The sequence below is a fragment of the Equus caballus genome, chromosome 8 (genome assembly GCF_041296265.1).
Source record: "Equus caballus isolate H_3958 breed thoroughbred chromosome 8, TB-T2T, whole genome shotgun sequence".
Lineage (NCBI taxonomy): Eukaryota > Metazoa > Chordata > Mammalia > Perissodactyla > Equidae > Equus > Equus caballus.
In genome coordinates, this window is record NC_091691.1 from 61,216,349 (window position 1) to 61,229,988 (window position 13,640).

The 13,640-nt window shown below is 37.1% G+C and overlaps 1 long non-coding RNA gene across 1 annotated transcript; it reads right to left on the reverse strand.

Moving 5' to 3' along the window:
• Positions 1–2,370: 2,370 nt before the first annotated feature.
• Positions 2,371–10,588, reverse strand: LOC138925389 (uncharacterized). The gene is made up of 3 exons (XR_011441469.1): positions 10,372–10,588; positions 8,327–8,463; positions 2,371–3,457 (listed from the first exon to the last, which is right to left on the reverse strand). It is a non-coding gene; the product is annotated as an uncharacterized lncRNA (long non-coding RNA).
• Between the last annotated feature and the right edge of the window lie 3,052 nt (positions 10,589–13,640).

Genomic DNA, 13,640 nt, shown 5'->3' on the forward strand with positions numbered 1-13,640 from the left:
AAGGTAGTTGACAGGCTGAGGGGAGGAGGAAATGGGGAGTTGCTAATCAACGGCATGAAGTTTCAGTCAAGCAAAATGAATACACTTTACAGATAGCTGCACGACATTGTACATATAGTCATCAATAATATATTGTACACTTAAAATTTTAAGAGGTTAGATCTCATGTTGTGTCCTTTAAAACAAAATTTAATTCAACTTAATTTAAAAACAAAATAAAAATAAAGTTATTTGCCTAATAATATAATCTCAAAATATATAAATCTAGAAGTAGATGAATTAAAAGAAAAAATGGACAAACCTTTTTAATAATTGATAAAACAAGCAGAAAAAGATGAAGACAATAAGGATATTTAATATTTGAATAACACAATTAGCAAAATTGACCTAGTTGTTACACAAAATATAGTACATCCAACAACTGCAGGATACACCTTATTTTCAAATGCACGTGGAACCATTATTCAAAAAAATTGTTTTTTAAAGATTGGCACCTGAGCTAACATCTGCTGCCAATATTCTTTCTTTTTTTTCCTTCCTCTTCTCTCCAAAGATCCCCAGTACACAGTTGTATATTCTAGTGGTAGGTCCTTCTGGTTGTGCCATGTGGGACACCACCTCAGCATGGTTTGATGAGTGGTGCCATGTCCGCACCTAGGATCCCAACTGGCAAAACACTGGGCTGCCGAAGCAGAGCGCATGAACTTAACCACTTGGCCATCAGGCCGGCCCTGGAATAATTATTCAAATAAATCATATGGTAGGCCATAATTTAAGACTAACCAAATGTCAAAGATTATAATCACAGAGAATATGTTCTCTGACTACAAAAAAAGTAACTAGAAAATCCACAAATACATGGAAAGTAAGCACCATACTTCTAAATAACTCTTGGCCAAGTAAGAAATCAGAATGAATTTAGAAAAATTCTGAACTGGATACCAGTGAAAATATATTATTTCAAAGTTATGGGACTCAGCTAAGGTAATGCTTAGAGGGAAATTTATGGATTTAAATACATATTTATGAATAAAGATAAAGCTGAAAGTCAACTATTTATGCATCCACCTAAAAAAGCTAAAAGAAAATTAGCAAATTGAATCTAAAGAAAGTAAGAAGAAGATGGGGCCAGCCCGGTGGCGCAGCGGTTAAGTTCGCACATTCTGCTTCAGCGGCCTGGGGGTCGCTGGTTCTGATCCTGGGGGCAGACATGGTGCCGCTTGGCAAAGCCGTGCTGTGATAGGCGTCCAACATATAAAGTAGAGGAAGATGGGCACGGATGTTAGGTCAGGGCCAGTCTTCCTCAGCAAAAAAGAGGAGGATTGGCAGTGGATGTTAGCTCCAGGATAGTCTTCCTCAAAAAAAAAAAAGTAAGAAGAAGGAAATAATACAGATAAAATCAGAAATCAAAGAAACAGAGAACAAATTTACAATAAATAGAGATAATTTAACAAAGCAAAATGTTTATTTGAAATTTTTAATAAAATTAATCTTTAGCAAGATTTAACAAGAAAAAGGTAGAAAGTACAAATACAGGCATAAAAAAAGGACAAAAAGGTGCTGGAGACATTAAAAGAATAAGAGAAGGAACTACTGTATGTCAAAACAGTTGAATATTTAGATGAAGCTAACAAACCCCTTGCAGAATGGAAACCAAAAGAAATAGAATATGTGAATAATACTATACTATTAAAGAAATTTCATCTGGAATTTTAAAAAATTCTTACAAAGCAAACTCTCATCCCAAGTGGCATCATCAGTAAATTCTATAAAAAATGTAAAAAAGAAATGTATCTTAAACTCTTCCAGATATGTGACAAGGAGGGAACACTTCCCAAGTCGTTTTACCTAGCCACCATAACATTCATACCAAAACCTGACAAGTATAATACAAAAACAGGAAAATTATAGTTCACTATAAGCGATGTCCACTATCACAACTTTCATTCAACATTTTACTTGATGTCCTAGCTAGGCAATTAAGCAAGAAAGAGAAATAAAACCCACAAAGAAAAGAAGTCAATAAATAAAATTATCATTATTCACAGATGACATAACTGAGTACACGAAAATTTGAGAGAATCTTGGATCAGCCTCTAGAACCAATAAGTGAATTTAGCAAGGTCACTAGGTGGAAGGTCAATATATAAAAAAATCGCTTGTATTTCCATACACGAGAAAAAAAAATTAGATAATAAAGTGTTAAAGCAATATAACTTCTAATAATAGCAGAAGACATCAAATACTTGAGGAAAAAAAATCAGTGAAAGATATGCAAGACCTATACTCAGAAAACAACAAAACATCACTGAGAAAATTAATCAAATAAATCAAGGTGTGTGTCATCTTCATGGACTTGAGGACTCAATGTTTTTTTTTTGTTGTTTTTTTTTTTTTTTTTAAGATTTTATTTTTTCCTTTTTCTCCCCAAAGCCCCCCAGTACATAGTTGTATATTTCTCGTTGTGGGTTCCTCTAGTTGTGGTATGTGGGACGCTGCCTCAGCGTGGTTTGATGAGCAGTGCCATGTCCGCGCCCAGGATTCGAACCAACGAAACACTGGGCCGCCTGCAGCAGAGCGCGCGAACTTAACCACTCGGCCACGGGGCCAGCCCCCGAGGACTCAATGTTTTAAAGATGACTATTCTTCCCATATCGAAGAAAATTTTTTTGTGGAAATTGAAAATTTAGTGAAATTGATTCTAAAATTTATATCAAAATATAAAGGGCTAAGAATAACAAGTTTAATATTGAAGAAAAAGGACAAAGTTGAGAACTTATACTACTGGATATCAAAACATTTTTAAATAAAGGTATAAAAGCAGTGTGACATTGATTCAAGTGTTGACAAATGGATCAGTGGAAGAGAATACAAAGTTAAAATACAGACACCAAAAATCTATGCCAGGTGCTCATAGACTTAAATGTGAAAGAAAAGAAAGCTTTTTAAGTATAACATAGGAGAACATGCCTAAGACTTTAGGATATGCAAAGATTTCCTAAACATAACACAAGACACATAATGGAAGAGATTGCTAAATTGGACTTGACTAAAATTGAAATTTCTATTTAACGAATATACTATTAAGAGAGGGAAAACGCAAGTCACGGAATAGGAGACAATATTTGCTATATATATATATATATATCACCAAAAAACTTGTATCCAGAATATATTTGGAACTTCTACAAACCAATAAGAAAAAACAGACAATGCAGTTTTTAAACAGTCAAATGATTTGAACTGGTGCTTCACAAAAGAGGACATCCAAATGTCCAATAAGCGTATGAAAGGGTGTTCCACATCATTTGTTACCCACCGTAATGGCTAGAGTTACACCATTGCCAATAGTCGGTGTTGGCAAGGATGTAGAGAAACGGCAACTCTCATATTCTGCTATTGGGAGTTCCAGTTGATTCAGTGCCATTGGCTTCTGCTTCTCTTTACACTTGGAATCCTGAGAATGAAATAAATCCATTACTGGTTTGCTTGCCTAAACCATAACTCTCTCAGAAACATAAACAAGTCACATCTCAGTTATCTAATAGAACTGAACATACTTTTATGGACCCAGCAATTCCACTCGAATATGTATTTAACACATACCCATATATGTCCCAAAAAATTGGTACAAGAAACTTCATAGCAGTTTATTGATACTAGCTCTAAACTGGAAAAACTCAAAATGACTATTGACAATAGAATGGATAAATTGGGGTATATTCATATAATAGGATACTATACAAAAAGAACGAACTAATGCTACATGTACAAAGACATACTATATGTTTCCATGTATATGAAATAAAAGACAAGCAAAACTAAACTATAATGACAGATGCTAAAATAGTGGTTAACTTTGACAGAGAAATATTGACTAGAAAGGGGCATGAGATAGGCTTCTATGGTGTTGGTAATTGTTCTGGGGAGAGAGAACATAAATGTACTCATTTATAAAACTTCAGTGATCAGTAAACCTAAATTTGTATACTTTCTTGGATATTTTATACTTTAATTTTTAAAATTTACTCCGAAAAACCATCTCAAGGTGACACAGATTTTTTTCCTATGTTTTTTTCTTAGAAGTTTTATTATTTTTGGCTTTTGTATTTAGATTTACTATCCATTTCAAGTCAATTTTGTAAGTGGTTCCAAACAGGTCAACATTAATTTTTTTTCATACAAATATCAAGATTACAGCATCATTTCCTAAAAGGAGTTTCCTTTCCATTGAATTGTCTTGTCACCTTTGTAGAAAATCAATGTACCTTATATCTGAAGGTCATTTCTGGATTCTTTATTCTATTCCATTGACCTATGTCTGTCCTTGTGTTAGTACTGTCCCGTCTTGATTACATAGCTTTATACTAAGTCTTGAAATCAGGCCCTTTAAGCCTCCAAGTTTCTTCTTGTTTTAACATTACTTTGTCTCATAGCACCTATCAATAAATATTTCTTTTTTTTTTCCTTTTTCTCCCCAAAGCCCCCTGGTACATAGTTGTATATTCTTCGTTGTGGGTCCTTCTAGCTGTGGCATGTGGGATGCTGCCTCAGCGTGGTTTGATGAGTAGTGCCATGTCCACGCCCAGGATTCGAACCAACGAAACACTGGGCCGCCTGCAGCGGAGAGCACGAACTTAACCACTCGGCCACGGGGCCAGGCCCAATAAATATCTCTTGAATGAACATAAGAAAAATTATTTGGCTACTCTAGGTCACTTGCATTTTAAAATAAACTTTAGAATCAGCTCATGAATTTCTACAAAAATAACCCGACTACATGATGACTGAGATTGTGTTGCATCTATAGATCATTTTGGGTAGAACTGAGATCCTAACAATATCATTTACAATCTTGTGAAATTTCAGTTGTACATTATTATTTGTCAGTCGTGTTGTAGGTACACCACTTCACCCTTTGTGCCCACCCCCCACGCTCCCCTCTTTCTCCTGGTAGCCACTAATCTGTTCTCTTTGTCTACATGTTTAAATTCCTCGTATGAGTGGAATCATACAGAGATTGTCCTTCTCTACCTGGCTTATTTCACTTAACATAATTCCCTCAAGGTCCATCCATGGTGTTGTGAATGGGACGATTTTGTCTTTTTTTATGGCTGAGTACTATTCCATTGTGTATATATATATATATATGCACCATATCTTCTTTATCCAATCATCAGTTGGTGGGCACTTAGGTTGCTTCCACATCTTGGCTATTGTAAATAATGCTGCAATGAACATAGGGGTGCATGGGACCTTTGGAATTGCTGACTTCAAGCTCTTTGGATAGATTCCCAGTACTGGGATGGCTGGGTCATATGGTATTTCTATTTTTAATTTTTTGAGAAATCTCCATACTATTTTCCATAGTGGCTGCACCAGTTTGCATTCCCACCAGCAGTATATGAGGGTTCCTTTTTCTCCACAACCTCTCCAACAATTGTTGCTTTTTGTTTCGGTTATTTTTGCCATTCTAATGGGTGTAAGGTGATATCTTAGTGTAGTTTTGACTTGCATTTCCCTGATGATCAGTGATGATGAACATCTTTTCATGTGCCTATTGGCCATCTGTATATCTTCTTTGAAGAAATGTCTGTTCATCAGCTATTAATTTTTAGAACAAGGTTTCTGCTCCATTTTCCTTCTCTTCTCTTTCTGGAGTACCTATAATCCTTATGGTGCATTTCCTAATTGATTTGGCTATTTCTCTGACAATGGGGTGGGAGTCAAGGGCTGTGTATTCTGAGCCTGCTACAGTTCCTGGCTTGCTGGCTCATAGCCACTTCTTTTCTCTGTGTGCAGGCTATCTGGCTAACTGGCTTAGGTGAAGCACTGCTCAGGGGGAGGGGCACTTTCTCTTGCCTGCATGATCCTGGGGCATTCTTCCTCTGCCTTTGCTGTCTGCTCTCCTGGAGTGTTAGCTTGAGGAAGACACTCCTGCAGTAACTTAGTTAGCTCTCTGTCATGCTTTCCCATGGGCTGTGAGGGAACTTGGAGAGTGAAAGTGTTCCTGTGCAGGGCCACCATTCCCCCTTTTCCTCTCGGAGCTGCTGATGGTCCAGAGCCAAGGGTCCTTGCCGTTGGGGGAAGGAGAGGAGATTCCCTTACCTCCTTCCACTTCCTTTGAGGGGTCCAGCACCTCCACCTTCAAGCATAAGGTTGTGTGAGTCTTTCAGATGTCTTCTGTGTTGTGTGAATGTCTTCTGTTGGTATATAAATATCCTTTGCATTGTATCTTGAGGGGAGAGTCTAAGGGGAGAGCTCACTCCATCATGATTCTGACATCACTCCCTATGCTAACCTTTTTACTAACATAATTAGTGAATAATGTAAAGTCAGCTTTTATATTTATTAATTTCTTCTATTGTTTGATACTTCCTATTACCTTGATTTCTGCTCTTAGCTTTATTTCCTGCTTTCTACATTTTTGGGATTAACTTTGCTCTTCTTTTTCAAAGCTTTTTAAAATGGAACCTTAGATTGTTGATCCTAGACTTCTCTTCTATTTAATACAAGAATTTAAAGCTATAAATCTTTCTCTGAGCACTACCTTAATGTATCACTCAAAATTGATATCTTGTCTTTTCATTGTCATTGAGTTTAAAATATTTTCCAATTGACCCCTGTTATTTCTTATTTGACCTGTGGATTACTTAAAAGTTTGTTGTTTAACTTCTAAACATTTTAGGTTTTTAAAATATTATGGACTGAATGTTTGTGTCCCCCTCCCATTCATATATTGAAGCCCTAACCTCCCATGTAGCTGTATCTGAAGATGAGGCCTTTAAGGAAAAAATTAAGGTTGAATAAGGTCATAAGGATGGGGACCTGATCCAATAGGATTAGTGTCCTTATAAGAATAAACAGCAGAGAGCATTCTCTCTCTCCTCACACACCCACTGAGGGAGGACAGTGTGAGGATATAGCAAGAAGGTGCCTGTCTGCAGGCCAGGAAGACAACTGTCACCAGAAACCAAATTTGCTGGTACCTTGATGTTAGACTTCCAACCCCAAGAATTGTAAGCATATAAATTTCTGTTACTTAATCCACCTAGTCTGTGGTATTTTGTTGTAGCAAATAAGATTATTTGTGATTTAATTTAATTCTGTTATTGTCAGATAACATATTCTACATGATTATGATTTTTTCATTAGAATTTTTTTGAGGGGGGGGCGGGTGGGTAAGGAAGATTGGCCCTGAGCTAACATCTGTGCCAGTTTTCCTCTATTTTGTATGTGGGATGCCACCACAGTATGACTTGATAAGTGGTGTGTAGGTCCACACCCAGGATCCTAACCTGTGAACTCTGGGCTGCTGAAGTGGAGCACACAAACTTAACCTCTATGCCACTGGGTCAGCTCCTAGATATTTTTTTAATGAGTCAACATTCATGAGTCAACATGAATTTGAAAAGAAACTTAAAATTTGATAGTTGCAATTAGAGAGAACAATTCCGAAGTTATTAGGAGTCATGTTTTGTCAATATCAATTAAGGTAGTTGGTAGTTTGCTCACATCAACAATGGTGACAAATATTAAGAGGTTTCTAATATTTTCAGGTAGGGGCAAATAATAATTGATTTTGCTCTAGCTATTTCATTTCTATGAATTAAGAACTCACTTAGGGGCCAGCCTGTGGCCGAGTGGTTAAGTTCATGCTCTCCGCTTCAGTGGCTGGATCCTGGGCACAGACATGGCACTGCTTGTCAGGCCATGCTGAGGCAGCATCCCACATATCAAAACTGGAAGGACCCACAACTGGAAATGTACAGCTATGCACTGGGGGGACTTTGGGAAGAAAAAAGGAAAATAAAATCTTAAAAAAAAAAAAAAAAGAACTCCCTTAATTAGTTTCATATTGATTGGTGATTCTTGTGTTTATATTTTAGGCAAAACCCAAGTCAGGCACATTGGAAAATTAGGTCCTTTCTGACACTTCATGTCTGAACCTTTTTTCTCCTCCTAGACAAGCATTTAGAAATCAATATGCTAGCCCTGCTTTCTGCTGATGGGTAGTAGTGACACTGCAAATATGGGTTTTGGCTAATAGCAGCTTAAAGTAAACATCTTAATAATGGCAATACTTTGTTTTTTAATTGAAGTATAATTGGCATACAATAGCCTATTAGGTTCAGGTATACATCATAGTGATTTGATATTTATATACATTATGAAATGATCACCACAATAAGTCTAGTTACCCTCTGTCAAAATACAAAGTTATTACAATATTATTGACTATAGTCCCTATGCTGGAAGTTTGTACCTCTTAATATCTAATAATGGCAATACTTTTAAAACATAAAAATTAAATAGAAGGGCAGACCCTGTGGCCAAGTGCTTAAGTTTGCATGCTCCACTTCAGTGGCCCAAGGTTTCGCTGGTTTGGATCCTCGGCACAGACGTAGCACAACTCATCAGGCCATGCTGAGGTGGCATCCCACATAGCACAACCAGAAGGACCTACAACAAGAACATACAACTATGTGCCAGGGGGATTTGGGGAGAAGAGGAAGAGAAAAAAGAAAAAAAGAAGATTGGCTACAGATGTTAGCTCAGGAGCCAATCTAAAAAAAAAAATAGAAGTTATGCCATAACCGTGAAATGACAGAAGCTAGGGTTCTTATTTTGGGGCAAAACACTTTCACAGCACTTTCTATTATCTATGTTTAGGATCAACACTGACTATCTCTGGGTAGAAAATTGAGACAATTATTTGGATAATTTAGTCCTTTTCACTCACTTTTCCTGCTGATCCCCAAGTTTCCAAAACAAAGCAAACAAAATAAAACAAAGAACAAGGAATTTAGTCATAGTTATTTGAATAGTTTAGACCAAAAGGGGTCATTTGGTTTGAATTATATGGTTTTCTTTCCCCAGTTAATCATTCTACCTTGCCTATGTATAGACACTGTCTTAAGGTTGCTGGTGTGGAAAAGCAAATGAGTAGATTTTCCAGAAGGTGAGATGACTCAGCTCACTTTATTTAAACTCACCTTGGGCTTTAACTTACCTTGCATTTAAAGCCATGTTTATAAAAACACCAAAGACTGTGAAAGTATTAATAGTACCTGTGATCCAAAATTGGCTCTGGGTATTTATTTACTTTTGTTAAGGATTATGGTTTACATGTTTCAGCAATTCTCTAGGATTATCAGAAGACAAAATCCTTGATATAGTCTTTCTTTTTCACGTCTCAGGCAAGTCCCTTAATCTACACATACCTGAATTCTCTCATTTTTACAGGTACCTAAGGTCTCTCATTTTTTTTAATGAAATTCTTTCATTTAAAATATCTAAACATTATTATATTTGTTTGTCTATTGATATGAAATTCCAAAACAGTAACAAGTATAATTTCTTAAAAGGTGTAGAATCTAAAATTCTTCCCTAATATTCCAAAATATATAAGTTTAAGAAAAATTTTGCTTGAATTCTTAGAACTCCAAGTAGACATCCTTGAAAAATGATAACTACCACTTACAACAACATTTACCAAAGGCTCAGCACTTTTTGGAGTGTTCTACACATATTAGTTCATTGAAAATATACAACAATTCTAAGAAGTGTGTCCTTACTTCACAGCTGAAGAAACCAAGGCACAGAGAAATTAACTGACTCACACAAGAAACCCCACATAGTATGTGGTAGAGTCAGAATTTAAACGCTGATAGTCAGGCTTTGACTCCCTCCTCTTATTTATTGTATGCCGTACCCCTTCTGTTGCCATGACTCTTTATAATGTCATATCTTGTATTTTGACTTTCTCCTCTATAAATACTTGCTAAATGGATCTGAATGGAATTCTTAATACTGTATTTAAGAAATAATAGTATTGGCGTTTTCTGAGAAAGACCACAGGGAATGAAGAATGTTAATTTGAAAAATAATACTCAGCATTTCTACTTTAGTTTGAGGAATCTCTGGCACAAGCCCTAAAACCGTATGGACATAAAGTTTACTAGAATAAACTAGAATAAATGTACAAATTGCAGCCGGGACCTGCCATTCATGCTTTCAAGCAATTGAGTCAATGCCCTGGCCAAATTTTCCTCCAGACAGTATTCTGCACCACAAAACTAACTGTAATCCTCCAAACTACACATTGGGCCAGAATGTGAAGTTGGGGACATGGTCTCTCTATTAGCTGCTGCAAAAACAAAATACAGAGATCATCACTGATACCCACTAAATTCACTGGCCTTACAAAGACATTTGATAGCCTGAATTTGGCAGCCATTAAGCAGGTTTGGGACTCTCAAAATTTCAAGAATATTTTAAAGTTTCTACAATGTTATATTTGGCCCCATAAAATGTGAAAGAACTTTGAAAAATATAAGATAGTATTCAAATATAAAGCAGTATTATTACCATCATCAGAATCTGTAGGCTTCTCTATTCTTCAACACCAGTGGATTGAAATCTGAGAGTATGCAATTCTCCTTTCATCCATCTAAGTGCCCTTCTGGAAAGGAAAGGAGATCCTGCTCTTTCCACAGTCTCCTTGCATGCATCTGTGCACGGTCTCAACTGTTGGGCTGACTGCTGTAACCGCTGCTTGCAGTGGCACCGCCAGTTCTTCCTCTCCCCTTGTACGGGACTCCACCCTCCTATCACGTATTTCCTTCCTCACTCTCCTCACCCTCCTTACCCCACAGGCATTCATTGACTTTGTCCTGTCACCCATACCCCCATCCCTCATTCAAAGCAATGCATCCATGAGTGATACTTTACAGAGTCACTCTACCCACACACAGGACGTTATACACAAGGGGATACGATTTTCATCCTACTTCTGAAAGTCAGACAGCACTTCCCAGGATAATTCTCTGAAAATTGATAACAGGGTTTCTTCCAGAAAATTGCAGGGCGAGTTGAGCTCAATCTATTTTAGGAAAATACTCTTGAAGTTTCAATTTTTAAAAAGTTGAAAGGCTACATTTCTGGCTCTGCAAGTTACATTTATCTTCAAATTATGTCCCTGAGGTCATAATATATTTTATACTACTTATGCTTGGAAATATAGATCAGAAATATGAATGAGATCAGGCAGAACTTTCCAGTCAGTTTAGAACTGTGAGTAACATGGTTCCAAAAAAGACCTAGGTTGGGTATCAAATTGTATCAGCTAAAGCTTTTCAAATGTATTGTAGAATTGTACAATGTGGCCTAATTCCTTCATCGGATTCTGGGTCTCACATTGACCAAAGTGCAAGAAGAAACATACAATCTAATATTCAAAACAGAATTAAAAGCTACAATATTGTAGCCAAGTGATCATCGAGCCTCTACTTGGTTATCTCTGATGACCAAGTACCACAGCAAAGATCTAATTTACAGGTTAGGTTGTGAAATGTATCTCCTCGTGACTTCTACCCTTTGTCTGGGTTTTGCTTTCTAGAGCAATATACAGTAAGAATGCCACCTCCTGTCACATATTTGAAGAGAGCTTGCTAGCTATCGTGTGCCCTTATAATCTGCTCTCCTCTAGTCTAAAAATACACAACCTCTTTAGCAGTTGTTTATGCGCAGTTTTAAGTTCCCTCTCCATTTTTCCCTCACTTCTCTGAGAATACTTTCATTTGTCTATGTTCCTCTAAAAATGCAGTGCTTAGAGTTGAACACAGTGTTCCAGATGTGATCTGACCAGTACAAGCACAATGCAACTATTATCTTCCATCATCTGGAGAGTGTACTTTTCTTTAAGGTCATTTAACAAATAGGAATTTTTTTAAAAACAAGTTTTACGGGGACTGCCATGTATGTAGCAGTCACTCCAAAAGTACATCTGAATGTTGTTAAATGAAAAGTCAGCATGCTCTTCTGGTTTGTTTTTTTCTTTTTCTTTGCATGTATGTGTACTTCTAAGAAAACATGCAGAACATATGTTTAAAGGTTTATAGGACATTCAATTTTGTATCTACCTTCTCAGAGTATTTGATATTTAGTCTTAACACAAATATTCTACCCTTTTTAAGGAATAGTTACATTAGCATCAGTAATCACTTTCATTTGACTCAATTTTTATATCAATCTATCAGCTGCTCAGAAGTCATTCTTGACTGAACAGAATTCCACTGGATAGGACTTATTCAGAGCATGAATATAATACGGACCTTGACCAGCTATTTTCTGTGGTGGTGGCACTTATTGATATCATGGTTCTTCTCCAAAGGGACAAAGCACTATGTTATATTGGAAAGCATCCCAAACAGGAAACTGGCATGATCTATTTTCTAACGTAAATATGAGTCATATTTTTTTTTTTGAGCAGAGTAGATGTTTCTGTGAAATGAAGAAATGTTTTCTGTAGTAATGACAATGAGCGGGTAAAAGAATGCCCTCGTCAAAATGCAATGGGCCAAGACCAGACAGAGTTAGGAATTACCATTTTGTCCAGGTGGTTGCTGGCAACAGGACATAAAAATTATTTGTTCACCATCATAGTTTCAGTAGTTGATACCATGCTTGGCAAAGAGAAGACCCTCAAAAAAACTTGGAAAGTCAAGAAAGGAGGAAGGGAGGAAAAGCTGGAGGGAAGAAGTTTCCAGATTATCGTAAAGAATCAAGAACTCAGGATTAAAGATCCAGATATCGGTGCAGGATGGGATCTCTGAAATCAGTGTCCAAGCTCCTCATTTTAGAGATGGTAACCGGAGACATGGAAGAGTTAAGTAACTAGTCCAAACTTACAATACATATCTCAGTCTAGTTAAATACTGTATCATTCTAGATGTTAAGACTGTTAGCTATTAATTCAGAGCTCCTTATATAATACTAGTGGAGCTGCAGAAAGAATTATCGAGGGAAGGCCCTGAGATCTCACATGCTGGCCCCAAATTAGTTACCTTAGCATGCCCTGATTGGAGGAAGCTTGAGAAGAGGTCTTAACCACAGGCCTGGAAGAAACCCTGAGATTTAAATGAGTGATCAAACGCAAGACATGGTGGAGCAATTTGATCCTGAGTAGTAGACTGAGACTGAGCAAATCGACATACGCTGTTATTTCCTTCCTGTCGGTGGCCTGCACTTCTCTCCATGCACACACCATAGTCCCCTCTTTGTAATAATCTGAAGTAGATCACACTTGGAGACAGGAGTTAGCACTCTCCAAGATGACAACTGCCAGTAGAAATCCGAGGCCAAGACAGCATAGATGAAAGTGTGCTTCACCCAACCCCAGTACTGGAGGATGTTAGTAGATGTTATGTGTGGAATACAGAAAAAATTTCTATAGCCAATCTTTGGAAATGTTTAGTTAAATAAATTTCATCTTTATTTTTTAAAGGTTGGCCCTGAGCTAAAATCTGTTGCCAATCTTTTTTTTTTCCCTTCTTCTTCTCCTCAAAGCCTCCAGTACATGGTTGTTTATTCTAGTTGTAGGTCCTTCTAGTTCTGCTATGTGGGATGCCACCTCAGCGTGGCTTGATGAGCGGTGCTAGGTCCACGCCCAGGATCCAAGTTGGGAAAACCCTGGTCCTCTGAAGCAGAGTGCTCAAACTTAACCACTTGGCCACAGGGCCAGTCCCTAAACAGATTTCTTCACTGCAAGACTTTACAGGGCTTTTAGTATACTAACATGAGTTTTGATTCTCCAAAAGGCAAATTGGTTCTCAGACTTTGTCAAACTTATCTGACCA